This window comes from Magnolia sinica, chromosome 11, assembly GCF_029962835.1.
Source record: "Magnolia sinica isolate HGM2019 chromosome 11, MsV1, whole genome shotgun sequence".
Taxonomy (NCBI): Eukaryota; Viridiplantae; Streptophyta; class Magnoliopsida; order Magnoliales; family Magnoliaceae; genus Magnolia; species Magnolia sinica.
Window position 1 is genome coordinate 21,453,969 of NC_080583.1, and position 23,491 is coordinate 21,477,459.

General features: G+C 37.0%; 1 long non-coding RNA gene across 1 annotated transcript; it reads right to left on the bottom strand.

Annotated features, from left to right (window-relative positions):
• Positions 1–16,075: 16,075 nt before the first annotated feature.
• On the bottom strand, positions 16,076–17,281 carry LOC131218296 (uncharacterized). Its single transcript, XR_009157615.1, has 3 exons — positions 17,249–17,281; positions 16,803–16,914; positions 16,076–16,707 (listed from the first exon to the last, which is right to left on the bottom strand). It is a non-coding gene; the product is annotated as an uncharacterized LOC131218296 (long non-coding RNA).
• Between the last annotated feature and the right edge of the window lie 6,210 nt (positions 17,282–23,491).

Here is a 23,491-nt window from a genome sequence, read left to right on the forward strand (position 1 = left end):
TGTAGGTTGTAGGTTATAGGTTATAGGTTATAGCTTTAGGGAATTGAGAATAGGTTAAGGTTAAGGTTTATGTTTAGGAAATCAGGTTCGGGATCGGGTTTAGGTTTGGGTTTTCAAGTTTAGGTTTAGTTTTAGGTTAGGGAGTTGAGATTAGGATTAGGTGTAGGTTTAGGTTTAGAGATTTAAGAATACATTTAGGTTTTAGGTTTAGGTTTAGATTTTAGGTTATAGGTTAAGGTTTAAGTTTTAGGTTTAGGTTAAGGTTAGGTTATAGGTTATAAGTTTAGGTTATAGCTTATAGGTTAAGGTTTTAGGTCATAGGTTTTGGTTTAGGTTAAGGTTATAGGTTTAGGTTTAGGTTAAGGTTAAGGTTTAGGTTTAGGTTTACGTTTAGTTTATAAGCTATAGGTTTAGGGAATTGAGAATAGGTTAAGGTTTAGGTTTAGGAAATCAGGTTCAGGTTCGGGGTCGGGTTTAGGTTTGTGTTTTCAAGTTTAGGTTTAGGTTTGGGTTAGGGAGTTGAGATTAGGATTAGGTGTAGGTTTAGGTTTAGGGATTTACGAATACATTTAGGTTACAGGTTTAGGTTTAGGTTTTAGGTTATAGGTTAAGGCTAAGGTTTTAGGTTTAGGTTAAGGTTAGGTTATAGGTTATAAGTTTAGGTTATAGGTTATAGGTTATAGGTTAAGGTTTTAGGTCATAGGTTTTAGTTTAGGTTAAGGTTACAGGTTTAGGTTAAGGTTTAGGTTTAGGTTATAAGCTATATGTTTAGGGAATTGAGAATAGGTTAAGGTTTAGGTTTAGGAAATTGGGTTCGGGTTCAGGATCGGGTTTAGGTTTAGGTTTGGGTTAGGGAGTTGAGATTAGGATTAGGTGTAGCTTTAGGTTTAGGGATTTGAGAATACATTTAGGTTATAGGTTTAGGTTTAGGTTTTAGGTTATAGGTTAAGGTTTATGTTTAAGGTTTCGGTTAAGGTTAGGTTATAGGTTACAAGTTTAGGTTATAGGTTATAAGTTAAGGTTTTAGGTCATAGGTTTAAGTTTAGGTTAAGGTTTAGGTTTAGGTTTATGTTAAGGTTTAGGTTTAGGTTATAAGTTATAAGTTTAGGGAATTGAGAATAGGTTAAGGTTTAGGTTTGGGAAATCAGGTTCGGGTTCAGGATCGGCTTTAGGTTTGGGTTTTCAAGTTTAGGTTTAGATTTAGGTTAGGAAGTTGAGATTAAGATTAGGTGTAGGTTTAGGTTTAGGGATTTCAGAATACATTTAGGTTTTAGGTTTAGGTTTAGGTTTTAGGTTATAGGTTAAGGTTTTGGTTTTAGGTTTAAGTTAAGGTTATGTTATAGATTATATGTTTAGGTTATAAGTTATAGGTTAAGGTTTTAGGTCAAGGTTATAGGTTTAGGTTAAGGTTAAGGTTTAGGTTTAGGTTTATGTTATAAGCTATAAGTTTAGGAAATTGAGAATAGGTTAAGGTTTAGGTTTAGGAAATCGGGTTCTGGTTTGGGATCAGGTTTAGGTTTGGGTTTTCAAGTTTAGGTTTAGGTTTGGGTTAGGAAGTTGAGATTAAGATTAGGTGTAGGTTTAGGTTTAAGGATTTGAGAATACATTTAGGTTTTAGGTTTTGGTTTATGTTTTAGGTTTAAGTTAGGTTTAGGTGTAGGTTATAGGTTATAGGTTATAGGTTATAGCTTTAGGGAATTGACAATAGGTTAAGGTTAAGGTTTAGGTTTAGAAAATCAGGTTCGGGTTCGGAATCGGGTTTAGGTTTGGGTTTTCAAGTTTAGGTTTAGTTTTAGGTTAGGGAGTTGAGATTAGGATTAGGTGTAGGTTTAGGTTTAGGGATTTGAGAATACATTTAGGTTTTAGGTTTAGGTTTAGGTTTTAGGTTATAGGTTAAGGTTTAGGTTTTAGGTTTAGGTTAAGGTTAGGTTATAGGTTATAACTTCAGGTTATAGGTTATAGGTTAAGGTTTTAGGTCAGGTTATAGGTTATAGGTTAAGGTTTTAGGTCATAGGTTTTGGTTTAAGTTAAGGTTATAGGTTTAGGTTTAGGTTAAGGTTAAGGTTTAGGTTTAGGTTTAGGTTATAAGCTATAGGTTTAGGGAATTGAGAATTGGTTAAGGTTTAGGTATAGGAAATCGGGGTCAGGTTCGGGATTGGGTTTAGGTTTGTGTTTTCAAGTTTAGGTTTAAGTTTGGGTTAGGGAGTTGAGATTAGGATTAGGTGTAGGTTTAGGTTTAGGGATTTGCGAATACATTTAGGTTATAAGTTTAGGTTTAGGTTATAGGTTAAGGTTTAGGTTTTAGGTTAGGTTAAGGTTAGGTTATAGGTTATAAGTTTAGGTTTTAAGTCATAGGTTTAGGTTTAGGTTAAAGTTTAGGTTTAGGTTTAGGTTAAGGTTTAGGTTTGGGTTAGGGAGTTGAGATTAGGATTAGGTGTAGGTTTAGGTTTAGGGATTTGAGAATACATTTAGGTTTTAGGTTTAGGTTTAGGTTTTAGGTTATAGGTTAAGGTTTAGGTTTTAGGTTTAGGTTAAGGTTAGGTTATAGGTTATAAGTTTAGGTTATAGGTTATAGGTTTAGGTTTAGGTTAAGGTTTAGGTTTAGGTTATAAGCTATAGGTTTAGGGAATTGAGAATATGTTAAGGTTTAGGTTTAGGTTTTAGGTTATAGGTTAAGGTTTAGGTTTTAGGTTTAGGTTAAGGTTAAGTTATAGGTTATAAGTTTAGGTTATAGGTTATAGGTTAAGGTTTTAGGTCATAGGTTTAGGTTTGGGTTAAGGTTTATGTTTAGGTTTAGGTTAAGGTTTAGGTTTAGGTTATAAGCTATAGGTTTAGGGAATTGAGAATAAGTTATGGTTTAGGTTTGGGAAATCGGGTTCAGTGTCGGGATCGGGTTTAGGTTTGAGTTTTCAAGTTTAGGTTTAGGTTTAGGTTAGGGAGTTGAGATTAGGATTAGGTTTAGGTTTAGTTTTAGGAATTTGAGAAAACATTTAGGTTTTAGGTGTAGGTTTAGGTTTAGGTTTAGATTATAAGCTATAGGTTTAGGGAATTGAGAATAGGTTAAGGTTTAGGTTTAGGAAATGGGGTTCGGGTTCGGGATCGGGTTTAGGTTTGGGTTTTCAAGTTTAAGTTTAGGTTTAGGTTTATGTTTAGGCTAAGGTTTCGGTTTAGGGAATTGAGAATAGGTTAAGGTTTAGGTTTAGAAAATCAGGATCAAGTTTAGGTTTGGGTTTTCAAGTTTAGGTTTAGGCTTAGGTTAGGGAGTTGAGATTAGGATTGGGTGTAGGTTTAGGTTTAGGGATTTGAGAATACATTTAGGTTTTAGGTTTAGGTTTAGGTTTTAGTTATAGGTTAAGATTTAGGTTTTAGGTTTGGGTTATAGGTTTAGGTTATAGGTTATAGGTTAAGGTTTTAGGTCATAGGTTTAGGTTTAGGTTAAGGTTTAGGTTTTGTTTTAGGTTAAGGTTTAGGTTTAGGTTATATGCTATAGGTTTAGGGAATTGAGAATAGGTTATGGTTTAAGTTTGAGAAATCAAGTTCGGGTTCGGGATTGGGTTTGAGTTTGGGTTTTCAAGTTTAGGTTTAGGTTTAGGTTAGGGAGTTGAGATTAGGATTAGGTGTAGGTTTAGTTTTAGGGATTTGAGAATACATTTAGGTTTTAGGTTTAGGTTTAGGTTTAGGTTTTAGGTTATAGGTTTAGGTTTAGGTTATAGGTTAAGGTTTAAGTTATAGGTTTTGGTTTAGGTTTAAGTTATAGGTTATAAGTTATACGTTAAAGCATTAGGGAATTGAGAATAGGTTAAGGTTTAGGTTTAGGAAATCGGGTTCGGGTTTAGTTTGGGTTTTCAAGTTTAGGTTTAGGTTAAGGAGTTGAGATTAGGATTAGGTGTAGGTTTAGGTTTAAGGATTTGAGAATACATTTAGATTTTTGGTTTAGGTTTGGGTTTTAGGTTTAGGTGTAGGTATAGGTTATAGGTTATAGGTTATAGGTTATAGCTTTAGGAAATTGAGAATAGGTTAAGGTTAAGGTTTAGGTTTAGGAAATCAGGTTCGGGTTCGGGATTAGGTTTAGGTTTGGGTTTTCAAGTTTAGGTTTAGGTTTAAGTTAGAGAGTTGAGATTAGGATTAGGTGTAGGTTTAGTTTTAGGGATTTGAGAAAACATTTAGGTTTTAGGTGTAGGTTTAGGTTATAGGTTATAAGTTTAGGTTTAGGTTTAGGTTATAAGCTATAGGTTTAGGGAATTGAGAATAGGTTAAGGTTTAGGTTCAGGTTATAGGTTTAGTTTAAGGTTATACGTTAAGGTTAGGTTAAGGTTCAGGTTTAGGTTTAGGTTTATAGGTTATAAGTTTAGGTTTAGGTTATAAGTTATAGGTTTAGGTTTAGGTTTAGGTTAGGTTTAGGTTTAGGTTATAGGTTATAGCTTATAGGTTAAGGTTTAGGTTTAGGTTATAGGTTTAGGTTTAGGTTTAGGTTATAGGTTTAGGGTGTGGTTTAGGTTAAAAGTGTGGTCCCTGCAAATACAAATATAAACACGGCCTACTCCAATTGGCCAGGCTCTTCCAATGCTGTCCATAGAAAATGGACAGCTTCATCATAGTCATAACAGCGGTTCCCATCTTCCAGGGTCCCCCGTTCAACATCCGGATAGCTCCGACGCACATCCAGATTTGCTTCATCAATTTCAAAATAATATATAAACATGGGCCTGTCCAAATGGCCATGCCACCCATATTGTTGTCCATAGAAAAGGGACAGCTTCATCATAGTCATAACAGCGGTTCCCACCTTCCAGGGACCCCCGCTCAACATCCGAATAGCTCCGACGCATATCCGGATCTACTTCATCAATTTCTAGATAATATATAAACATGGGCCTGTCTAAATGGCTAGGCCACTTCATCAATGAATCATATAGTATGAAGGAAAGAAGACTCACCAATTTAGCTAGCAAGGAGAGAAAGTGAAATCAAACCATGCTTGACGGCATCTAGCAGCTTCCTGGCGAACGGGCCTCTTTGGATCGTCGAGAGCCTTTGATATAGCTTGTAGTACCTGTAAAAGAGTTTTTCAAATATGTATTACATAAGAAGCTTTTGCAATCAGCTAACATGAAAAGGCATCGACTATCATAAACCATCCAACAAAATGCACATAGCCTGTAGTACCTACCTATAGGAACCCAGAAGAATGTGGCCTTGTAGGTATAAGGAAGAGAACTGAATTAGTTTAAAGTATTTCTCCTACAAACCAGTTTTCATGAGAACATGTGAGAACCCTTCAAGAACTAATCCCATGTATACCTTTCATCTGGCTTGGATGAAGGGTCATGTAAAAAATCAGGCTGTTTTGCAACTTATTTGGACCCCCGTGAAAATTAAAGGCAGGGTGCCCTCTCCCTTTGGTTCCCTTTGCTGTGGCTCACCTAAATTTTGAATCAAGCTAATTTTTGTGCCTAGAGGTTTCATGAGGTAACACATCTGATGAATGGGCTGGATGTCATGCACACAATAAGCGGGATGAGTTCTCATGGAAGTTATTTATAGACTGGTTAATAGGAGATCATTACAAAAGAGAATATTAACAAGTTCAACTTAATTCAAGAAAGAAGGAAAGAAAAAAAAAATCTTATTTTACAAAAATAGACAGATAGAACATCACTTGATTTCCATAACAGTGTTCAAAAATCTAACTTTAAGGAATATAAAATAGACAGATAGAACATCACTTGAGTTCTATAACACAGACTTTTTTTTTTCTTTTTTCTTTTTTTTTAAGAGCATCAAACAATTACAGATGAAACAAAACTTGGGAAAAAAACAAGTTCGTGGAAAAGAATATATAGATTCGAATACCTCCTTTAATGAATTAATGAAGTTTATATGTGAGTTTTTTTATAGCAACAAAGTCGTAAGTGGTGTGCTCTCACTCAATGTTGTTACAAAGAAATCTTGCTGACAGCTTACCTTTTTGTGCCAACTGATGAATATAAAGTAGCATGCCATAAATGATTCATGTCAAACAACAAAAGTTGCCAACTTAACATGTCAATAATTCAAAAGCTGAAAGTTACAGAAAAAATCTTCATATGTTAGGAAGAATATATATATATTTACAGAAGCTAGAAACAGTGGTGGTGTTTGCCCAGCTTGCACATGAACACTCTGCACAATATCAACAGCTCTGATATACATTATGTTACAGGCTCCAATCTTCCAATAACATTCACAAATGATGCTTTTATCAGTATAGTCATTCATAACACTGATCTCACAACTTTGGGACTCTCATGAGAATTCGACTTCTGCATAGTTGGAAATTGAGGCAGTGTTTGTACTTATTGATCAGAACCAGACATTGACTTTCCATTTGAAGCCCAAGGTGAATTTTTTTTCCTTCTGTACTTCATTTTATTTGTTTGTTTATTTTTTGAACTATTTAAATGACATCCTAAGATTATTCTAAGCAATGGTTTAAAACATAGATTAGACTTAGGTGACGGTTTGATCCAACCGCCAGTCCATCTGGTTAGACCCAACTTTGTTTCATTTCAGCCAGAAAATCTGCTCAATCTAAGATCATAAAAATAGAATAAATGAATAAATAAATAACCAGTATTCGATTATTTGCATAGTGAAACTGTCTGATTTTCAAGTCCTGCAAATGAGCTTTGATTGATATAGCTCTTTTTTTTTTTTTTTTTTTTACAAATTGTTTCTACTCAACTAACTAGGTGTTATCGTAATACGGCTGCTTCGCCGGCCAGTTCCAATCCAGAACCAATCTGATCATACAGCCAGGAGTTGGGTCTAGGTTTTAGAACTGGTTCTAAGATCACCAAAAGAAGGTAAATGAAACAACAGATAACATAACATAGGCTATTTGGTTATATCTCAAACCAAACCAATCAAACTATCACCTATGAGATTTTCATATAATCAGTCAATGAAAATCATTACTTTTAATAGAGAGCAACTAAAACATGGATGTGGAAAATGATGCATCAAAGAAAATGATTCAAGACTGAAACATCATTGGATTCATTTGCCAGGACAGGTTATGCGGATGTCTTTCTTTCTTTCTTTTTAAAAAATTTATCTGTTAGATTTAGTGCATGTCAGACAACAAAAATCAAAATACAACTTCTGATATTGGAAGGTTGAATCTATTCAATCTCCTGTAGGAGGACAAATTCTCTTGTGACCCAAACATCAATGCCAAAGGACTTTTGGAATTATAACATTGAGAAAGAAAAGGGAGAGACATATATGAACAACAACAACGAAAAAAATTGGCAGAAGCATCATGAGATAACTTACAAGTGGGTCACAATAAGTTTTTCTTTTCTTTCTTTCTATAATATGTCTATATAAAAGCTAAAATGATGGAGTTCCTTTTTTTCTCTTTACTCATAGTTAACAAGAGTTAAATGATTAGGCAACAAAATCACAAATGCTGAACATGGAATCCAGTAACAATGTATCATGAATATAAAAGACATCCTATGCAAATGAATTGACTAAATGTCAACTTGCCAAGTTTGAACTGCATGACCCATACATGTATGCAAAAATGCAATATATCTGATCAATGTGTCGGGAAGCATTACTCTAACAATAGATAGGCAAACTGTTGGGGATAGTGATTCATTGCAGAGGGTATTTCCCAACCCAACTACTTAACTGTTGGGGATTACGCACGGCACTCTTGAAAGCAAGTAATGCTTCGGCTATACAAAGAAATACAACAAAAATTAGATCTATATTCCTGCATTTCTGTACATGTTGGAATAATTGAAACTATTTGAACATTAACACCATATGTAAACAGCATTGCCATAAAATTGGTTTTAAAAGTTACAAACAACATAAACAACTGAAATCCCCAAATCTGTAAGCCCTAAAATCCCTAAATCCAAGTCGGATTGTTGGGTAAGGCGGGCTACACGGCCCATTACAACTAACAACTTCGTGGGCCCCACCTAGCATATCAACAAGTTGTATGACAAATAAACATTCCGGTGGAATCCACCCTAAAATCCGAATAACCCTAAATCGGAATTGAGATTGAGAGAGATTGAGAGAGAGAGAGAGAGAGAGAGAGATACCTTAATGTTGCTGGAGATTTAAAAAGAGGGGAAGATGGAGAAACACACTCTCCCTCTCTGCAATCTCTCTCTGTCTGCAATGACCCCCCTCCGTCTCTGCAATCTCTCTCCGTCTGCAACGACCGCCCTCCCTCTCTGCAATCTCTCTCTCTCTCTCTCTCTCTCTCTCTCTCTCTCTCTCTCTGCAACGACCACCCTCCCTCTCTGCAATCTCTCTCTCGAGAGAGAGAGAGAGAGAGGAAGAGAGCGACATAACTGGGTCTGGGCACGACTCCGTTTTGAGTGCGCCCAAATTTGGGGTTTCTTACGGACGGACGTAGACGGTCCGATCAGGGGCTCCGTGGGGCCCATCATGATGTATTTCCCTAATCCATTCCGATCCATAATTTTAATAAATTATTTTAGCTTATCACACTAAATTTCAGGTATATTGAAGATCCAAGTGGACCACACCATAAGAAGCAACTGTAATTTAATATCAATGTTTCCTCCCGTGTGGTCCAATTGAGCCTTCGATCTAGCTGATCTTTTTTCTTCTCTAGTAAAGTAATATTTAAAAATATATAGACGGCTTAGATAGAACATATAATTTCTTTTAGGCCTCATAGAGCCACTTACAACACTATTAAATATTAATGGTGTATTGACTTTTTAGCTACGGATTAAAACCGTAGCAATGTTAGCTAAGGTTTATATCCGTAGAAAAAAACAAACGTGGTCTGAATCCTTTGCCCCTTTTTTTGGTAGTGTTAATTCATTTGAAACGATGCATTAAGTATCTAATCGATGTCTATAAATAGGCTTACTCCTAATACAATATTAATTAAAAAAATTGATTTCTCTCTCTGCTTCTTCAAATGATCTCAAGCTTTATTGCAAATGAGTTTGTCATTGAGTCAAATCACTTTGGTTTAAGTTCGCCATGCTGATTTAAGCCAATGTACAACGAGTGCATCGTTGATACTGGGTTATAGTCGTTATATCTTGGAGGCCAATTGCCCATGATTTCTATTGTACTTGGAACGCGGTCCAAGAAAGACCAATTTGGTTTTAAGCCAAGTGACTCAATCGCACCTTAACTCAAAACAACAAGCCATTTTACTTCTTTTATTTTCTGTTTAATTTAATTTCTATATTTTGAATTTATATCTACTATTTTCAGAATCATTTCCAACACTAATGCTAGTGAGAAAATGATAGACCACATGATAATTGATTGAGGTAATTTATGCCTCATCGAAAAGCTTATTGAATTATCTTTCTAATGAGACTAAGATCACTTAGATTAGATGTGTAATAATGGAGATCCAGTCCATTTACTGAAGTAGCATAGTGCTGATTGTGCAAGCAACATGAGTTATCACATCAGGAATTTTAAGCCCACTTTAGAAAAGTCAAATGGTCTCCTAATAAGATGATTTCAATCCTACTTAAAAGTTTGTTGAATTATCTTTTGAGTGAGCCCATGATTACCCCGATCCGACCTATAGCGAGGAAGATATAACTGTTTTTGTGAGATAACATGACACTATAAAATAGATTGCAAATTTATACTATTTGAGTTCACGAATTTGTATTGTTGCAATCACACAATCTCACAAAAATAGTCATATCATCATGCGATTCCACCAAAATGGTTATATTGGGGTAATCTTGGGCTTGTCAGAAAGATAATTCCATGAGATTTTAAATGGAATTAGAATTATTGCATTTGGAAACTGTTTAAACTTCCAAAAGTTAGACGAAAGTTTCTAATGGCATAAGCTTGCATATTCAGGACCGTGTGACTTGGGTAAACAAATTAGATTTCTTTCATTGTACCTGGATTTCATTGATCTTGGGCATGTTGGAAATTTAATTCAATAAATCTTCAATGAGTCATAAATGGCCTCCATTGGGAACCATTTGTTCTGTAATCTTTTAACTCGAAGTGTACCTTCTGTTGCATCAATAAACAGAATGAAGCTCTTTTGAGAGAGGTTTTTTCACAGATAAAAGCACTAGAGGTTGTCACAGAGAGTAGTTGAAAAGCACAAAAAAATTATCATAGAGTAATCGAGAAGCATAATAGACTGTGGGAGAGTATAAAAGATGAATAATAATATTAAATGCATGAAATGAAATAACTATGAATCTTACCAATTTGTTCTTGATGTCATAGGCATTTTTCCATCACAAAAACAATTTAATCCACCCAATGCCACCGAAAAGTAAGTTTTTAAAATATGATGAATGAAGTTCCAACGATAATATATTGGGTGTATATAAGGAAACATCCCTCTTTTCTTTTTTCTATTTTCATTTTGTTTAACCTGCCTCTGATTGCCTTTTGTACGCATGAGATGCTTACAAGATATAAACCGATTACCAGGCAAACCAGGAAAGAATTCAACTGGGCCAGAAGTGCTCCGGCCAGAGCACTAATATAAGTTACAGTGCACCTATTGCACTAGACACCGAGAGCCCAATCCATTGAACTTGAATGTTCATAATGTCCAATGAACATTGCATGGGCTGTGGTGCAAAAATCACACAAACCTTAAAATACTAAAATCTGATTAATGGTCTTTAATACGAAGGATCAATATGTTTTACACAAAAAACATGTAGATATTTGAAATCTTGGCTCACAGCGGATGCCGTTTGGCCAGTGACCTTGCCACTGGTGAAACGCTAGTGGTCGGTGCTCTATAAGCCCTGCCATGATGTATGTGTATAATCCCAAAAATGAGATAGATAAAAATCTAAAGTGGACCACATCACATGAAACAATGTTGATGGAACACTCATCATTAAAAACTTCTCGGGGTTACAATAGTTTTCAATCAAGCTGACATTTGTTTTTTCCTTCACCCAGGTCCTTAAAACCTAATTACAAGGTTGGACGTCAAATAAATATTACAGTGGGCTTAGGAGGTTTTTAATGGTGGAAACTCATGTAGTACTGTTTTCCTGTTCCTGTTGTGTGGTCCACCTGAGATTTAGATCTCATCATTATTGGGGAGAAGCCCAAAAATGATCCGGAAAAATGGATGTACAGCAGGGATAAAACAAATTCATAATGGCGGGCCCACAGAGCACCGACCATTAGCCACCTCTGGCTAGTGGCAGCGTCAGAGGACGCCAGTTTCCTTGCAAAGCATTTACAGGAAGTTCCTGGCTGGTATGCTAGGTGGATCCACCGTGCTGTTAGGGAGAAATCCACCCGTCCATCCGTTTTCTAAAATCATTTTAGGACATGAGACCAAAAATGGAGTGAATTCAAAGCTCTAGTGGGTCACACGAGAGGAAACAGTGAGGATTTAGCTACCACAGTTAAAATATTCATGCGGCCACAAAAACTTCATGTCAGGCTTAATTTATTGTGATTTCACTTCGTCTCAGTGGGGATGAGCGTATAAACGGTTTGGATAGGATATAAACATCAAGGTGGATCCCATAATGGTTTCAACGGTAGAAAATTGTTTCCTCAATTTTACCTCTTATACGGCCGATTAGCCTCTTTTTTCGTGGCATGTCCTAAAATGATACGTAAAATGAATGTATGAGGAGCATTTCTCCCGAGCATCACGGTGGCCCCACCTGGCATCCACTATAACAAGAAACCGCGTGCTAGATGGAAGCCTTTTGCTGGAAGTGACTGCGCTGGGATGTTAGGTGAGGCCCACAGTGATGTTTGGGAGAAATTCAGTCCATCCATCCATTTTCCGAGATCATTTTAGGACATGAGACTAAAAATAGTTTGGATCCAAAACACTAGTGTGCCACACGAGAGGAAACCGTGAGAATTTAGTGACAACAGTTGAAATATTCGTGCGGCCACAAAAGCTTCCTATCATGCTAATCTTTCTGGGACCGCACCCATGTCAGATATCTTGTACAGGAAGCGGATTGCGTGGTGTGACACACACCCACCTCGGTGGTGTGTTGACGTCACCAAGTTCTGTGGGCCCCACCATAATGTAAGTGTTATATCCACACTGTTCATCCATTTTGTAAGATCATTCTAGGATATTGCCCCAAAACTGAGGCATACCCAATGCTCGAGTGGACCACACCACAAAAAGTAGTGGGGATTGAATACTTACCATTGAAAATCTCTCAGGGGCCACTGAAGTTTTGGATCAAGCTGATTTTTTATTTTTTTTATTTTCTTCTTCCAAGTCTACGTGATCTTATGAATAGGTTGAATAGCAAATAAACATTACGGTGGGCTCGTGTGTGTCACTGTCTCCGCTACTTCCACTACTTTCTACAGTGTGGTCCACTTAAGTTTCGGAACTATCTCATTTTTGGTCTCATCCCCTAAAATGATTTTGCCAATTGAATGACCAGAGTGAATATAAAATATATATTATGCTAGCCCCACAGGACTTGGTGATATCAACACACCACCAAGATTTGTGGTGTGCCGTACACCATGAAATCTGCTTATTGACGTCACCAAGTTCTGTGGGCCCACTATGATGTACGTGTCATGTGTTATTATACTGTAAGCATGTCGTGAATAAAAAAATAATATTGGCAAGGAGGTTAAATTTACCGGAGAAATGTTCCAGTGCTCTCTCAGTGTACTATGACTTATATTGCTCCTAGTTACATTGCTCCACTTCCACATTCTAATTGAATGCATTTCATTGATCCATATTGTTCATTAGATCGAACCCATGTTTTATGGGCTTCCATGCAAACATTGCACCAATCCAAAAAATATTAACCATCGATCAACAGCCTTTAATATGGATGGTTAAGATTGTTAACATAATAATAGATGCAATTAACAATCTGTTCCATCTATTTTTTATGGATTGCTGACTATTCTAAAGCATCACTTTGGTTAGGTGATCATAGACATTCCGTCCATAGCCGGGTAGAAGTGTGGCAAAAAAAAATAGCCTCGGTTTCGGTAGTGACCCTTTCAGTACCAAGCTCGGTGCTCCTTAGAACTCAAAAAGCTCTGTGGGTCCTATCATAATACGTGTGTTTTATCCATGCCGTCCATCTACATTTCTAGCTAGGGCATGAGGCAAAAATTGTGGCAGATCCAAATTTCAGGTGCCCCACGGAATAGGACACAGTGGTGATTTAATGCCGACCATAAAACTTCCAAGGGCCTGCTGTAATTTTTATTTATCATCTAACTATTGACTAGGTCACACAGACCTGTACGTTGGGAAAACACAGATATCAGCTTAGTCCAAGGCTGTCGAGGCCCAAGTAAATTTCTAAAGTTGTGTGATCAATCACTACTGTTTATTGTGGCGTGGTCCACCTGAGATTTGGGTCTGCCTCATTTTTGGGTTCATATCCTAAAATAAACTACAAAAATGGATGGATGGTGTAGATGAAATACATACATTAAGTTGGGGTCCATGGAGCGCCAACCACCACCAGCTTAGCATGGAGGGATCACTACCAAATCGAGTCCAGAAAATAGAGCCAAATCAAGGATGGATAAACCACTTAATGAAAATTTTCCATAGTAGTTTATGAAATGGTTTCCCGGCTTAATAGATGGTTAAGATTGATAGATTGAACTGTCCAAAGGGACTAATCCCACCAGGAGAACTATAAGTTATAGGGCTCTTATAGTGCTATGAGAGAGCACTGAGCATCTCTCAACCTTAAATGAGAAAAATGGGCGGTTAGAGAAAGTCCAACAACCCAAATCAACTCACATGCGTGGCTCAATTGATGAGTGTGCTACCATGAATTTTATTTTTATTTTTTATTTTATTTTTTTGTTTATACCATGTTTGCCATGTGTAGTACTTGATGAATGGCCCGGATCTATGAGTGTACCATACGCCTAGATCTCCGACACGTTTCCATCTTCCCACCTGAGTGGCCCATCACTTGTTCACGACTCTGTGCTAATTATAGCATTAGCAACAATCTTGATATCTTCAATTTCAATCCGATCAGCTTCAATATATCTGTTGATGACAAACTATATGGGTGAAAACTTCCCACAAAATGGATGTTTTGTAGTTCTCTTGTTCTCCCAAAATCCAAGTAATTCGTGTGGAGGTTGTTGTATGGAAAGTTTCCAACCCTCTTAAGAAAGAAAGAATTCCCTTGAGATATGTGTACCACCTATACACTGTAGTTATAAGAATGAGGATCCAGACCACATTCCTCAACTGTCCACGTATTCCTCAACTGTCAAACTATGAAAAACGTTTGGTAGGCCATCCTGATGGGGACTGATGAGAACCGCCTTCATCGCCATCTATCACGGATTTTTTTCCCCCCCTGAAAGGGATTGAAAATAACACACACACACACACACAAAAGTGGGGCTTCTTTTGAAAGGCAATCCTACCATATGGTTAGTAAGGCCTATAATTAATGTGTTTTTTAAAATAGATGAACTAAGCCCAGTTCCAACCCCTGGCTAGATGGAGTGAGTTTCAACACTGAGGGCATGGTTTGAAGTAATCATATGAGGTGTGTCTAAATAAATGATAAATAAATAAACATTGTATTTTGATAGCGACCATACCAAAATCGTCATTTAGGAACGGTTTTAAACTGTTGCTAAATGCTTCAGGAACGGTTTAATATTGTTCCTAAATGAGTTGCAGAAAATCAGGAATGGTTCAGAACCGTTTTGAGTACCATTTCAATTTTTAGAAACGGAATTTTAGGAATATTTTAAAACCATTTTGGTGCCAACGGTCTTAGGCACAATTTTAGAAACGGTTTTGAATGCTTATTAATATTGCCAACGGTCAAAATTTAGGATGAAATTTTAAGAAAAATTTTAAACCCCTTTGTTCATTGTATGAGAGAGAGAGAGTGGGGTATGTAATCTACTTGTATTATATGCCAGATAATTACACAAATAGAAGAAAAAGACAATAGAATGATTCACACACATAATAATCTTTTCCTTCTTTTCTAGTATACATTTCAATTTCAATTTCAATTTCCAATTTCAATACAACATTTCATTTCCAGGCTTCTATAATCCAAAAACTCATTGCTCTTTTCTAGAATGATCACTCTGCCTTGAGATATGACATCTACTGCAAATCCTCCTCTTCAATGTCTTCTCATCCATCCCCCACAACCCGAGCGATCTCTTCCACCAGTTCTTCAGGCCTGGGATTCCATCTGCCATTAGAGGGATCTGGGCTTCCTTCGGCGCCACTTCCAAGGCAATCTGGTACATGTCATGAGCTATTAATCTTGTGCACATCCCTTCATGTAGTGGCTGGAAGTATTGGTGCTGATGCTGCTGTTCTTGGGCTTGAATTAGCTACCTGAAGGGTTGGAGAAGGCCTAGAGAATGTTGCTACCTAATGTTTGACACGGGAACTGCCTGCTGTTAATCCTGTGCATAGCATAGACTAATTTGATTTGCACATATTTACTCAACTAGCCAACTCCAACTAACTCAAACAAGGCTATGATGATGGCAGTGGTTTGTACTCAATCCAGGAATGTGAAATGTATTTGCGAGTAGATTCATAGATGTCAATCGCAATTGAAAAGGGACCATTGATAAAAGAGTGAATAGCACATTCAATAAAACAACAAAAAGATGGAAGTGATATCATGGACCAGCTAGGAACTCTGGATAGACCTTGTAAAGATTACAAGCAGAATTCAGTGGAAGTACCTGCGTTGTGCAGCCAGCAACTCCATCCCACTTATTGTATGTGCCCCTGCTATTCTTTGTCCACTCCCCAAAATCCATCCTGCAATTAGTCAAACTCTACCATTACAAACACAACAAAAGATGCACAAGCAGCACAGGGCACACAGTACTAAAAATGAAATTAAATTCATACCCAACAACAAAAAACACATATCCATCCATGTGGTAACTCTAGACTGTGGTGTTATTGTTCTGGAATATGACTTCCATGAATCCCCTAAATGTACCATTAATTACAGATGTTTCAATCCGAGGTGGTCCAGAGTATAATTGACAGAAAAAAGAAAAAGAAAAAAAAGAGTATCATTGTTGTTGTTTAAGTAATCAAGAGAATGTAGCCCAGAGAAACCAAAATAAGAACTAGTAGTCTTGCTTACCAGTCGTGCAACCACTGGCATAAAGGAAGAGAACAACCTAGATGGCAACATACATAGCAGGAGTGTTGAAGATTTCAAATATGATTTGGTTAAAGCATTTCTTCAAACAATCAAGGATCTCACTATACATCACCATCATCCTCATACTTCCTTTTGCTAGGTAATGCATCTAATAGTTCTAATTACCAATCCAAAAATTAGAAACCTATCTCAAAGGTATGCAAACCATTCATTTGTAAAGAAAATGAGCTTACAGGAACAGGTGGGAAGTGCAGTGGAAGAACATGGAGATTGGCCTGGTAAAATGTCAATAAAAACATGTACCTTGGTGCGCCCTTTCACAGCTTTTGGGTCTTACTTTTCCTTTGTAATACCAAAAACATCAAAGCATAGGCCCTTCATAGAGGTTGAAACTTGCAACCATGATTCGGAAGTCCAATAAAAAAAAATGCTATAAAGTAGATATAAAGAAACTGCTAACAGGAGCATGTCTTACACTAGTAAATTCAGATTCTGATGTGTCACAGAGCTCAATAAGTTTAATCTTGTCTACTTTAAGCTGCAAAACAAGTAAACATTGAAGCGTAAGAAACATTTTAAAAAATCAGGCAGGTTGAAATGGAAAGAGAAGAAAGGATTTCAATGATTAGCTACCTTGTGTCTTTTTGCACACAGGTAGAATGCAGTGGCTATGAAAACAGGCTGACTGAAGTCAGCACTTGCTCGACAAGGTGCTGGCAAAGCAGCAAGAAATTGGTCCTTGTAGCTAAAAATCAACATTATTATTCAATTACATACAGATGAAAGATTACACAAAATTGCATACATCCAAGCAAGCTGACAAGCAAGCATGAGTGATTTATGTTTGTTCACATCTTATATAAGGGTGAACTCCCTCACATAGACAATGAGAACACCAAAATAATAATAATAATAATAATAATAATAATAATAAATAAAACAAGGAGATATCCAAGAGGTGAATTATCACACATGTGCCAACAGCAACAATAATAGTAATAATAATAAATAAATAAATAAAAACATTTCAAAAGAAATATTTAAAAGACACTCAGTGAGAAAGAGGATAGATGTCTTACAGCGATAGCCCCTTCTGCACAAAACGGATGAGCTAACACAATCGAAATGAATTCCCAATTCACGAATATCCATATCTAGCGTCGTCCTACAACATCATCAATAGTTCTTAAAGGGCACAACTTCATTGCATTACAGAAAACAAATTGAAGCATCTTTCTTTTTCAAAAACCCAATTTGAAATACATGTCAATATTCCAATCCACTATCATGTTCCACATTGAAGAAATGCTTCCCAATCATGTTCCACATTGAAGTAGCATGTAGCTAACAAGGTGCAGATGGTGCCCTAGCTAAAAGCATGTCCCCTTATTCGATACATAGAAGTTCCCTTCATTATTATACCATGCCCAGAAGTTAACCCTACTGATTATTAACAAGCTAGAAGAAAAAAAGAAAATATACCATGGCCTGATTCAAGAATGTCATGAAGTGTTAGCATACCTATACGAGTAGTTGGAAAATGCAAAGTTATGACCTGCAAAAGATGCTCAATGTGATATGCTCATGAAATACAAGCATAACAGGTAAGAGAAACGTTTTCTTTCACCCACATATTGGTAGATGACTCGACCAGGACTAGTTGGTTGAGGCTAGCAAAAGGCACATCCAGATGACTGCATAGTGGGTGCTTAGTTGCAGAACCCATCAAATTAGGTGTCGCTCCTGCTTTGAACACACTTTGGACTTTCACTCGCAGTGCCACACCCTACCCATTTGCACTTATTTACATTTTGAAATGGATGCTTCCCTGATCCCGCACCCGAATCTATTGTCAATCCATACAACTATAGATGGGTGGCATGGGTCTTAAGTATGGCTAAATTGAGAATGACCCAACCACAAAAAGAATGTTGAAAGACATCCTTTCTTTCCTATGGAAAAAAAATCAACCAATGCAAATACATCAAAAAGATAAGATTTTCAGCATTTGATGGTCAAAGAAACGACTCCAAATTGAGGGGGAAAAAAAAAACTAAAATCTAATGAAAGTAAAAATATACAGTCCTAGTCTTGAAATCAACCATGAAAAATGTGTTATCATATCCAAATAAATGGAAATAATAAAGAACTAGAAACATGAGAAATGACTAAAGTACTAAAATTTACAGTTGGCAAGGACAATCATGGAAAGCTAAAATGTAGTGTGAACAGAAAAATAAAATAAAATGGTTATTCAACAGATCTAAAAACTAAATCCATGTTCCTTCATGCTAGGATCTAAAAATCATGAAAATCTACAGCTTCGCAACCAAAAAATTGAAAAAAAAATGCTAAATAATCCACATATGGATCAGATCAAGAGACGAGATCTCGTCCATGACTACAGAAAACAGAAACTACATTGAGAAAAACATCAAACAACAGCATCTACGACTATAAAACAGAGCTAAAGCAGAAAGAGCAAAAAATCTAACAAATCGCAGCTTCGAGAGACGTAGAACGAGATCTGCGTCCTTAAAAGCTGAGATCTGCTGGAGAGACGGCGACTGATATAGAAGATAGAAGAGGGAGATGAATTACTTTTCTACGAATTTGTTGTTGTTGTTGCTGCTGCCGCTGTTGCTGCACTCACTCCCTCCCTTCAGTCTTCCCCATTCAACCGTGGACGACAGATCACACACCCCATATGGAGCTGCTGCTGCTGCTTCTACAATATTAGATACCCCATGTGTGGGGAGTGTTGTGGGATGGTTGATTTTGCAGGGAGAGGGAGATCGAGAGAGGGAGGGAGAGTGAGAGGGAGATCAAGAGAGAGGGTTGAGATCCGAAGAGGGAAAGAGAGGGAGATCGAGGGAGAGGGAGATCGAGAGAGAGAGGGTTGAGATCGGGAGAGGGAGATCGAGAGAGGGAGAGGGAGATCGCGTTTTACGCGTTTTGGAGGGATTAGGGTGTTTTGGCGACAGAAATAATCCAGTAGTCTGCGGCATATTTATATAAATGTGACTCTCAGGACATGTGGGGTCCACTTAGAGGGTTCTAACAGAATCCATTCCGTCCATTTGTTTCAAAATAATACAATAAACTATAATAATAAGAAATAAGAATATACAACAATCAATCGGGACACCAAAAAAAAGTGAAAGTAACAACATACAACAGCCACTATTTAAGTACGGTTTACTACCATTTCAAATCAAGAACGGCTTAAAGTCGTTTTTGAACCAAAATGCCAACCGTATTAGTTTGGCGATTTTGGTGTAGTGAGTTCTTCCAGTTCTTCCATCTATGATCCACTGAATTGGAAGTTTTGGTTCCATCCTTCACTGTATCATACTTAGTTTCATGGATTACAGATATTGTAGAGAGTTCCAAACCAATGGCTTGAAACCGGTTGAGACTCTATTGACACAAGAGGGACGTGATGAGGTCGATCACCATCTTGTTCAAGGGATATCTACTACGAATTCACGGAGCTCTCTAAACTCCTCAAAAAGGTTTATCAAATTCATAAAGGATAAAACTAGAAGTAATTTCTAATAAATTCAAAATAAATTGATTGATAATAATAATAATAATAATAATAAAATTACAATCCTTTAAATAATGAGCTCTAACTTAGGATGGAGTTTTAGACTCAAACACCCTAAAAACGTAACTTACTATGAATAGTAAACTTACAATTTATAAACGGCCTCAATTCCTACTAGACTTCATGGTTTTCTGACAAAAATAGTTTGTGTCCAATTTGTCCCAACCACGTTATCCTCCTATTTTTTTAAAGTCCTTTTCATGTTGGGCTTGACTTCTACAACTCAAAGGATCAAAAGTTATATTCGAACTAGAACTTATTATTTATAGTAAAAAATAATAATAACAATAAATTGGACTTTCAAACATAAATCTGATGGTTTCTCAAAAATTCGACACGGGAAACTTAGAGCAGCAGGGTTGGTTGAGCTAAAATAGCTTCTCGTACCCCAAAATCATAAATGATATATCGAAAAACTCATCCCGATTTAAGAGATACGACTGTTCTAAGGTTTTGATGGCCCGAATCATTTCTGCTTCTGATCAGGCCTTCTTTGGTCCATCTTTGCCATGAAAGTATTTGTGAGTTGCTCTGCATCAGTCCCTTCTACTTCAAAAGAATCGACATCAAGTTCTCGTCCAACTTCATTTCATGATACTCAATTAAGTCTGCAACGTTGAAAGTACATGAGATCTCCATGTCATCCAGAAGATCAACAATATAAGCATTGTTGATCTTTTAGAGGATCGGTACTAGTCCAATTTTTTTGTTCTTCAACTTGTTGTAGATCTCGATTGGAGATATTTGCTTGCGTAGATGCATCATAACATGGTCGCCCACCTCGAACACCTTTTTTCGTCGATGCTTGTGAACTTACTCATTGTACTTGTCATTCGAAGCTTGCAACTTGGCTTACACATCTACATGAATACCCACTATTCAATCCGCCATATGTTCTGCTACAATACGCATGACCGGGAGTTTAGGCAAAGGGACCTAATCAAGTGTGTGGCAAGGCAGATAACCATAAACAATCTAGAACAGGGGCTTCCCTGTTGAGCAATTCACTATATTGTTGAATGTAAACTGTGCTTGAGACAAGGTCAAATCTCACTACTTCGGTTTGTCACTTAAAATACACTGGAGGAGGTTTCCCAACGCGTGATTCACAACTTCAGTTTTCTCATCAGTCTGTGAGTGATAAGCATTACTGAACTGAAGTCGCATATCGAACTGATTCCACAAAATACGCCAGTAGTAGCCAATGAACTTCATGTCACGTTTAGAAGTAATGGTCTTAAGAACCTCGTGTAGCTGCGGGACCTCTCTAAAGATTAGATTTAACACGTGTATTACATCGAAGGTCTTCTTATATGGGATAAAGTGCACCATCTTTGAGAAATGATCAACCACCATGAACACTAAATCTATGCCATACTCTATTTGTGGTAAACCAAGCACGAAGTTCATAGATAAGTCCTCACAAGGGTCGTCAGGCATATGTAACAGGGTATATAGGCCCATATTCTAAGACTGGCCCTTGGAGATCCAATAAACATAACAGCTCTACACTGCTTTACCCATGTCATATACCAATTGCAGCAATAATATCCTTTGTCAATGAGAGCCCACGTCTTGTCTCGCCCAAGGTGTTCACCAAGGCCACCTCCATGTAGCTCTTGGATAATCTGCTCTCTTAAAGAACATTTGAGGATGCACAGTTGATTCTATTTGAAGAGAAAATTGTCTTGTATATATAGGTCACTAGGATGACCCTCTTAGCACCTTATTCATGTATCCTTGAAGTCCTCATCATTGGCTTACAGCTCCTTGAGACAGTCGTAGCCGACTACCCTATTTCTTATCATAACAGGTAGTGATGCACGGTGGCTAAGTACATCAACCACCTTGTTATGCTATCTTAACTTGTGCTTAATAATGAACATGAATTCCTGTAAAAATGTAACTCATCTAGCATTCACACGATTAACGCTAGCCTGAGTACTAATAAACTTTAAGGCTTAATGGTTAGTGTAGAGTACCATTCTTGCAATGCTTGAACCATTACTTACAACTCAAAATCATATGTCAACCAATTCTTTCGGGCTTCGCTAAGCTTCTCGCTATGGAAGGTTACCGGTCTACCTTCCTATAATAAGACTCCTCCAATTATGACATATGAGGTGTCGCACTCAATCTCAAGTAGCTTATCAAAACTGGAAAGAACCAAGACCGATATTGTGGGCAATCGATGCTTAATTTCATCAAAGCTCTTGTTTGCCTCATCAATTTACTGAAACGGGCCTTTTCATGAAATCTATAATGGGTGTGATATAACGCTGAATTATGCATAAATTAAACATATAAAATATCATCACCCATGGAAACTCCTCACTTCATGAATGTTCGTCAGAATCAAATATTCTCTGATGTCTTGCACCTTTTCATCGTCTACATGGATGCCCATTGACGTCATAATAAATCATAAGAACAACAAGTTGCCCATGAAAAAATTGTACTTCTTTAACTTGAGATACAAGTTGTTAACTGCCAAGACCTGAAGCACTTATCTGAGTTGTTCCATTTGCTCCGTTTCACCCTAGTTATATATCAGGATATCATCAAAATATACAACCACAAATTAGCCAATGAACAGCTTCAATACTTCATTCATCAGACGCAGAGCTACAGGACGTCCTTAACAATTTATAGCTAAATTTCTTATAGATATGGCACTGTTATTTTAATGTCGTAGTATCTGTTGCTCAGTCATTGGCTTGAGGAATTTTCTCTACTCCTTACCCTACTTTGAAAAAGCAATGTTAACTTGTGTCTTTGAACTGATAACCTTTTTCACTTAACCTAGATCCTTCATACCTTAAAATCATGTAATAAAAAAAATAAAAAAATAGATAAATGAAATAGCAACCCACAAAGTAATGCTTATATAGTTAAAACCTTAAGAATATGCCTACAACCATTTTTACAAGGGTTTTCAAGAGCAAAATTGAAAACCAAAATTTAAAAGCTTAGTTGCACTTGCATCGACCACACTTTCATAGGTGTGTAAGACCATGTCAACTCATTAGGCGTAGCTTTCGCAGCATATAAAATCAAGAAAATATTGTTGATAGATGTCTTAAATCTATAAATTCAACAGTCTGTTGATGACAAGTTCAATGCCATCGAAGTCAGCTCGATGCCATCGAGAATTTTCAAAATAAATCAAAATGGTTGCTAGAAACTTTAGGTGCCCTTGTCAATGCCATCAAAGTAAGTTTCAATGTCATCAAAGGCTATTCAATGCCATCAGTAAAATCTGAATTTTCATGTTTTGTCGTTGGAACGTTTTGGTGTTATTCCGGTGATATCGAAGTGGGTTCGATGACATCGAAGGTTTTTTTCGATGCCATCGAAGTCCTGTCGAAGGTGTCATCGAGTGTAACACGGAATTACATAGATTTACAAATTTACAGGATTTGTTTCCGATTTTGATTGGGATTCTTCCAACAGCTATATATTTGGGTGTAATCAGGATTGGGAGGTAATCTCAGGCTTTCTAATCCATTCCTAGAGTTTCAAGGGCTTGTAAGGGAGATTCGAGGCTAGTTCGTATCAGGTATTCTCTCTATTTCTTGTAATTTTCTGCTTTCATAGTGTTTATTGTTGTTTTGTGCCGTAGTTTTTACCCACAAGGGTGTTTCCACTTTAAAATCGTTGTGCTTGTGTTGTACTTACTTGGTGCAATTGGATTACCCCACTTAATTCATCT